Below are 9,259 nucleotides of genomic sequence, written 5' to 3'. Positions count from 1 at the left end.
GGTACAAAATAAAGGACACAGAGACAAACCCAAACAAATATGGTTATGTCATACTAGACAAAGGTGCCAAAAACATTCACAGAAGAAATGATATCCTATTCAATAAATGGTGCTGGCAAAATTGGAAATCCATATGTAGCAAAATGAAATTAAATCTCTATCTCTCACCCTGCACAAAAATCAATTCAAAGTGGATTAAAGACTTAGGCAATTAGAACAGAGACCCTGCAGCTAATAGAAGAAAAAAATAGGGCCCAATTTTTATCACATCAGCCTAGGATCTGACTTCTTTAACAAGACTCATTAAGCGCAAGAACTAAAATCAAGAATCAATAAATGGGATGGATTCAAGTTAAAAAGCTTCTTTTTAGCAAAGAAAACAATCAATAAAGTGAGGAGAGAGCTTATAGATTGAGAGAAAATCTTTACCACATGAAATTCTGATAAAGCATTAATCTCTAGGACATATAAATATCTCAGAAAACTTTACACCTAATAATAATAATAACAACAACAACCCAGTCAAAAAATGGGCTAAGGTACCTAACAGACACTTCACAGAAGAAGAAATAAAACTGAACAACAAATATATAAAAAAATCAACATCTCTAGCAATTAGAGACATGCAAATCAAAACTACACTAAAATTTTATCTCACTCCTGTCAGAATGGCAATCATCAAGAATACAGAAAACAATAAATGTTGACTAGGATGTGGGAAAAAAGATACACTCATACATTGTTGATGGGACTGCAAATTTAAGTACATCAACCACTATGGAGACTTTTCACAAAACTTGGAATGGAACCACAATTGGACCCATCTATCCTACTCCTCAGTTTATACCAAAAGGACTTAAAATCAGCATAATACATTAAGACAGCCAAGTCAATGTTTATAGAAGCCCAATTCACAACAGCTAAACAATGGAACAAACTTAGGTGCCCCTTAATAGATTAAGAAAATGTGGTATATAAACATAATGGAATGTTACTCGCCTTTAAAGAAGAATGAAATTATGGCATTCACCAGATGGAGTTGGAGAATAATTTGCTAAGCAAAATAATTGAATCCCCAAAAAAGCAAAGGCCAAATATTTTCTCTAATATGCAGTTGCTAATTCACAATAAGGCATGGGGCACTAAAGAAGAAAAGCATTACCTTAGATTAAGTAGAGAGAAGTGCAGAGAGTGAAGGGGTTGGGATGTGGGGATAGGAAAGATAGTAGAATGAGACAGATGTTATTACTCTATTTATATAAGTGACTACATGACCAAAATGATTGTACAACAATCATTATATCCATCTATATATGATATATCAAAGTGCATAAATGCATTCTACTGTCATGTATAACCAATTAAAACAAACAAAAAATTTTAAAAATAAAGCATAAACAGAACTTCCCAGAATTATGTAATTTCATGAAAAAAAAAGAAATTTAAGATTTATAAAGATAGAGGAAGGCATGGAGATACAAACCAAAGGTATTCACAATCTCTTCAATGAAATAATATCAGAAATTTCCCAAATCTAATGAGTGAAATGGAAAATCAAATGCAAAAGTCTTCCAAAACTCCAAATTTACAAAGTTACAACAGATTCACATGAAGACATTATAATGAGAGTGTCTAGTATACCGAATAAGAATAGAATTTTAAGGCTATATTAGAAAAACATCAGACTATATATCCTGGGAAACCAATATGGATCACAGCTGATTTCTCAACCCAGACCTTCAAATCTAGGAGGTCCTGGAATAGCATGCCAAGCTCTGAAAGAAAATGGATGCCAGTCAAGGATCCTAAATCCAGCAAAATTAAGCTTCAGATTTGAAGATGAAATAAAAACTTTCATGAAAATAAACAAAGTAAACAGAATTCACAACCAAAAGTCCTCACTTCAAAATATTCTCAAAAAAGTCCATGTATATTAAATGGAAAAATGAAAAAAAAAAGTGAAGAGAGGAACTAAACTAAAGAATTATTCTAGCAAAGGATAATTAAATTAAAAACTTAATTTAAGTTAAATTAAATTCAAATTCAAATTAAAAACTAGAAGTCAACCAAAATGATTGGAAACACAAATCACATCTCAATAATATTCTTGAACACTATTGGCCTTTATCATTAATCAAAAGACATAGACTGACAGATTAGATTAAAATCAAGACCCAGTATATGCTGTCTTCTAGAGACTCACCTCATAGTCAAAAACATTGACAGACTGAAGGTGAAAGGATGGGAAAAAAACATATCACTCACATGGACTGTATAATCAAGCAGGCGTTTCTATCCTCATATCAGATGAAATGGACTTCAGGTCAAAGTTAATCAGAATGGAAAAAGATGAAAATTTCATACTACTTAAAGGAATGATACATCAAAAGATATAACAATCATGAATCCCCTACCAATGTGCACCCATGTACATCAAACCAAACCCTTCTCAACTTTAAAATTCAAATAGATCACAACACAACAATACTGGGTGACTTTACCATGCCACTGTCACCACTGGATAGATCCTCTAAACAAAAACTAAATACAGAAACCATCAAACTAAAAAATATCATTAATAACATATACTTAACTGACATATATAGAATATTTCAGCCATCAAAGAGCAAATACACTTTCTTCTAAGCAGCACATGGATCTTTCTCTAAAATAGACCATATCTTATTCCATGAAGCAACCCCTATAAAATACAAAAAATAGAGAAATTGGGCATGGAATAAGAGAAAAAAGTATTTAGAGGTAAATGAAAATAGTGATAAAACACATCAAAATCTCTAGGTCACCATAAAGGAAACACTACAAGGAAATTTCACTGCATTGTGTTTATTCATTAAAGAATATAAAGTCAAAAAATAAATGACCTGACATTACATCTGAAAGCCCTAGAAAAAGAAGAACAAGTTAAACTAAAAGCAGTAGAACACAGAAAATAATTAAAATAAGAGCTGAAATCAATAAAATTAAAACAAAAGAAAAAATTTTAAAAATTGTCAAAACAAAAACTTGGTTCTTTGAAACAATAAATAAAATCGATAAACCCTTACCCACACTAACAAAAAGAAACAAAAGAAATAGAAAACTCACATAACTCAAATTCATAATGAAAAAGGAAATATCATGAAAGATAATACTGAGATACAGAGGAATAATTAGAAAGTATTTTGAAAATTTATACTCCAATAAAATAGAAAATCTTGAAGTTATCAACAAATTTCTAGACACATATGACTTACACACACACTAAACCAGGAGGACATACACAATTTGAACAGACCAATCTCAAGCAATAAAATAGAAGATGACATCAAAATCCTACGGACTAAAAAAAAAAACCTAAGACCAGATTCTCAGTCAGTTATACAAGATCATCTATGAAAAATTAATAACAATGCTTCTCAAATTATAGAAACAGAAAATGAGGCAACACTTCCAAACTCATTCTATGACACTAATATCATTCTGATACTAAAACAAAACAAAGATCCATCAACAAAAGAAAACTTCAGACTAATATCCCTGATAAATATAGATGAAAAAAATCTCAATTAAATTCTGACAAATTGCATACAAAAACATTAAAAAGAGAGTGCACCATGATCAAATGGGATTCATCCCAGGGATGCTAAGTTGTTTCAACATGTGGAAATCAATAAACATAATTTATCACATGAAAAGACTTAAAGAATCTCATGAAAATCCTAACAGATGCTGAGAGAGCATTCAACAAAATATAGCACCTCTTCATATTCAAAACACTAGAAAAACTAGGAATATTAGAAATATACCTCAACATTGTAAAAGTTATTTATGCTAAATCCAATGCCAAATTTATTCTAAATGGAGAAAATTTGAAAGCATTATTTTTCTAAGAACTGAATCAAGACAATATGCCCTCTTTTACCACTTTTATTCAACATTGTCCTTGAAACTCTAGCCAGAGCAATTATACAAGAGAAAGAAATTAATAGAATATGAATAGGAAAAAAAATCAAAATATCACTATTTGCCAATTACATAATTCTGTATTTAGAAGAACCCAAAAAATATTCCTCCAGAAACACTCTAGAACTCATAACTGAATTCAGCAAAGTAGCATGATATAAAATTAACACCCAAAAAAATCAAATTTGTTTCTACAAATCAGTGATGAATCCACTGAAAGTAAAATTAGGAAAATGACCCCATTCACAATAGCCTCAAAAAACAATAAAATATTTGGAAATCAATCTAACAAAAGAAGTTAAAGAACTCTATAATGAAATATATGAACACTAGAGAAAGAAATTGAAGAAGATCTTAGAGATGGAAAGAACTCGGCAGAGCCAAGATGGCAGAATAGAGGAGGTACTTTTTCTGGCTGCTCTGTGGCATGAAACCAAGAAAGCAGTCAGGCAGTTTCTCCACAAGGTTTCACCTAGATGGAATACAACATCTCAGAGTGGGCGAGAGGACCCCTATACAGCAGATTTTCACAGAAACCACCAGCACTGCAACCGCCTGTGCAGAAATCAGAGCTGCATTCCAGTAAGACTCCAAACTCTGGACCCAAGCCTGCAGTTCTAGCGTGCACAGGGCTCTCAAGTGGCGCAGCAAAATCACCTAATCAGCATCTCTGCAGAACTTCAGACTGTGCTCTGCTCCCACGCAGGACACTGAGCTGCTATCTAGCCACAGCCCAAGGCTACCCCAGCTCCCTCCACCTCATCAGACACCCCGGCACTGGAAGCAGACCCACTCCATCTTGGAAAACTTTTTTCACCATTTTTTGGTGGGTGTGGCTATCAGCACTAATTGAACAGGTACCAGGTTTACAACTCCCCTCCCCCACCCTTCTCAGCTGCAATAACTTGGCACAGTGTCTACCCAGCACAAAACAGCTCTCAGTTGAACAGGAGCACAGTGCCGACTACTGTCAGGCCACCCACATGGTGTGAGCCTAGGGGCGAGAGGTCTTGCAGTTGGGACCTGATAAGCAACAGAAGGGAGGAGTCTAAAGCCTGGAGCAAAACAGAATATTATGATGGGGAGCTCCATTTAGGAGAGGGAGATGATGGGTGGGGGCCTCAAGTCTTATCACTCTGGTTACCTACACCACCCTGAGGGCACAGACTCCAGCTTAAAATACACAACTCCACCTACTGGAAGGGAAGAGAAGCAGGAAAGAAAAGAAATTCTAAGAGTATTTTTTTCTTATTATTTTTCTTTTTTTTCCTCTACCCTTCTATTCTCTGGCCCTCACAACCTCAACATATGTGAAACCAAGAACTTTGCATGATATAGAACTTGAGAATTGAGTCACCTGAATAATATAGAAGAATTGCATAAGTCCCTCCTTTTTTCTTTTTCTTCTCTCTTTTTGCTTTCTTTCTTTCCCTTTTTTCTTCTTTCTTCTTCTTTCACCCTCCAAATTTTACTACTTTTACATCCTGCAATTTTCTAAATACATATGTGTGTTTGTTTTTATGAACTCTGCTGCCCTCCCATGTACTTGTCTACCCTAAATTACTTTCTGTCTATTCCCCTGTTACTAACCCTCTTCATTAGCGTTCTCCTACAAATTTCCTAAGTTATATTAACCCCATATCCTCACATCTTTCCTGCTTAGCATATTGTCCTACGCCTGACCCTGAGATCATTGTCTGCTGCCAGAAACTGTAATCCTTCTATGAAATTACTGATTATATTTTAAATAATAATTGAATCCAACATTTCTGAACATTGAGACTAAACTATAAATGTCTTAATAACAATAATTTGCTCATAGGTGATGTATGGTTGATATTGGGATCTGTTAACATTGTCCTTCCCTACAAAGGAGGGATCTTGGAACCATACAAGAACACTACAAATCTATAGGGTAAAAACAATAACACACCAGTCCCACAGAGCTAGAATGAGAGAAATGAGAGCAACATGAAAAGACAAGGGAAGAAAGTACCACAAACAAATCAAGACAACACATCATTAGAAGAATTGACAGCTACAGCCAAAAAAAAATGTCAGAGAAAGATTTCAGGATATACATGGTTAAAATGTTCTATTATCTCAAAGAAGACATACACAAACATATACAAGCAGTGGAAGATTACTTCAACAATGAGCTACATAAACAAATCCAAGAAGCAAAAGATCACCTCAACAGGGAGATAGAGGTTTTAAAAAAATTAAATAAAATCAGAAATCCTTGAATTGAAAGAAATATCAAGAGAGGAAATAGAAGAAGCCATCAAAAGATTACCAATCAAGAAAAGCCAAGAACTGGATGGATACACAGCCGAGTTCTACAAGACCTTTAAAGAAGAACTAATACCAATGCTCTTCAATTTATTTCAGGAAATAGAAAAAGAGGGAACACCTCCAAACTCATTCTATGAGGTCAATATCACCCTAATTCCAAAACCAGAAAAAGACATCAAAGAAAGAAAACTTCAGACCAATATCTCTAATGAACAAAGATGCAAAAATTCTCAATAAAATTCTGGCAAATTAAATACAAAAACATATTAAAAAGACTGTGCAACAAGATCAAGTGGGATTCATCCCAGGGATGTAAGGTTGGTTCAACATATGGAAATCAATAATGTAATTCATCACATCAATAGTCTTAAAGATAAGAATCATATGATCATCTCAATACATGCAGAAAAAGCAAATACAGAACTCTTTTATGTTCAAAACACTAGAAAAAGGAGGGATAACAGGAACATATCTCAACATCATTACGGCTATCTATGCTAAGCCTCAGGCCAACATTATTCTAAACGGAGAAAAAATGAAGACATTCCCTCTAAAAAGAAACAATTCAAGGATGCCCTCTCTCACCACTTCTATTCAACATGGTTCTAGAATGAGAGAAACGAGAGAGAGAGCAATTAGAGAGATGAAAGAAATTTAAAAAATATGTAAAGGAAAAGAAGAACTTAAATTAGTTCTGTTTGCTGATGATATGATTCTATACCTAGAAGATCCAAAAGACTCCACAAGAAAATTTCTAGAACTAGTAAATGAATTCAACAAAGTAGCAGAATATAAAATCAGCACCCATAAATCAAAGGAATTTCTGTATATCAGTAGTAAAGCCTCTGAGAAGGAAATGAGGAAAACTACCCCATTCACATTATCCTCAAAAAAAAGATACTTGGGAATAAATTTAATGAAAGAGGTGAAATAAAATACAATGAAAACTACAGAATCCTAAAGAGAAAAATCAAAAAAGGTCATAGAACATGAAAAGATCTACCTTGTTCTTGGATAGGCAGAATTAATATTATCAAAATAACCATACTACCAAAAGCAGTATACAGATTTAATGCAATTCCAATCAAAATCTCAATGGCATTCCTCACAGAAATAGAAAAAGCAATCATGAAATTCCTCTGGAAAAATAAGAGACCCAGAATAGCTAAAGCAATCCTTAGCAGGAAGAATGAAGCAGGTGGTATCACTACACCAGACTTTAAACTATACTACAGAACAACAGTAACAAAAACAGCATGGTATTGGCACCAAAACAGGCTGGTAGACCAATGGTACAGAATGGAGGACACAGAGACTAACCCCCAAAATTACAACTATCCCATATTAGACAAAGGTGCCAAAAACATGGATTGGATAATAAGATAGCATCTTCAACAAATTGTGATGGGAAAACTGAAAATCCATATGCCACAAAATGAAATTAAACCCCTATCCCTCACCATGCACAAAACTTAATTCAAAATGGATCAAGGACCTAGTAATTAAACCAGAAACTCTTCGTCTAATAAAAGAAAAAGTAGGCCCTAATCTTCATCATGTGGGATTTGGCCCCAACTTCCTTAATAAGACTCCTATAGAGCAAGAATTAAAACCAAGAAACAATAAATGGGATGGAATCAAACTAAAAAGTTTCTTCTCAGCAAAAAAAAAAAAAAAAAAATCTGTGATGTGAATAGAGAGCCTACATACTGGGAGCAAATTTTTACCTCTCACACCTCAGATAGAGCACTAATCTCTAGGGTATATAAAGGAATTAAAAAAGCTAAACACTGAAAAAACAAATAAACCAATCAACAAATGGGCCAAGGACCTGAACAGACACTTCTCAGAAGAGGATATACATTCAATCAACAAATATATGAAAAAATGTTCATCATCTCTAGCAATCAGAGAAATGCAAATAAAAACTACTCTAAGATATAATCTCACTCTAGTCAGAATGGCAGCTATTATGAATATAAACAACAATAAGTGTTGGAGAGGATGTGGGGGAAAAGTACACTCATACATTGTTGGTGGGACTGAAGATTGGTACAGACAATATGGAAAGCAGTATGGCGATTCCTTGGAAATCTGGGAATGGAACCACCATTTGACCAGCTATTCCTCACCTCAGTCTATACCCAAAGGACTTAAAGACAGCATACTACAGGGACACTGTCACATCAATGTTTATAGCAGCACAATTAATAATAGCTAAACTGTGGAGGCAACCTAGATGCCCTTCAGTGGATGAATGGATAAAAAAATGTGGCATACATACACAATAGAATTTTACTCAATATTAAAAAAGAACAAAATCATGGCATTTGGATGGCATTGGAGAAGATAATGCTAAGTAAAGTTAGCCAATCCCAAAAAACAAATGCCAAATGTTTCCTCTGATATAAGGAGGTTGACTCATAGTGGGGTAAGGAGGGGGAGCATGGGAGGAATAGATGAATTCTAGATAGGGCAGAGGGGTGGGAGGGAAGGGAGGGGGCAGGGGATTAGCAAGGATGGTGGAATGTGATGGTCATCATTATACAAAGTACATGTATGAAGACTCAAATTGGAGTCAACATTCTTTATATACAAACAGAGATTAAAAAATTGTGGTATATATGTGTATTAAGAATTATAATACAAAAAAACAAAATACATGTATAAAGGTATGAATTGGTGTGAACATCTTTATATAGAGAGATATGAAAAATTGTGCTCTGTATGTGTAATAAGAATTGTATGTATGATATGTCAAGATCATTGTACTGTCATGTGTAACTAACAAAAACAAAATAATTGTAATGCATTCCACTGCTGTCATGTATTTTAAAAAATAAAATCAATAAAAGAAAAAAAGAAAAAAAAAAGAAGATGGAAAGAACTCCCATGCTCTTGGACAGGCAGAATTAACATTGTCCAAATGGTGGTACTACCAAAAGTGTTATACAGATTTAGTTCAATTCCTATTAAAATCCCAATGACATTCTTCATAGAA

This window comes from Callospermophilus lateralis (assembly GCF_048772815.1).
Source record: "Callospermophilus lateralis isolate mCalLat2 chromosome 5 unlocalized genomic scaffold, mCalLat2.hap1 SUPER_5_unloc_2, whole genome shotgun sequence".
Classification (NCBI taxonomy): Eukaryota; Metazoa; Chordata; class Mammalia; order Rodentia; family Sciuridae; genus Callospermophilus; species Callospermophilus lateralis.
Note: the sequence above shows the minus strand (reverse complement) of the source record.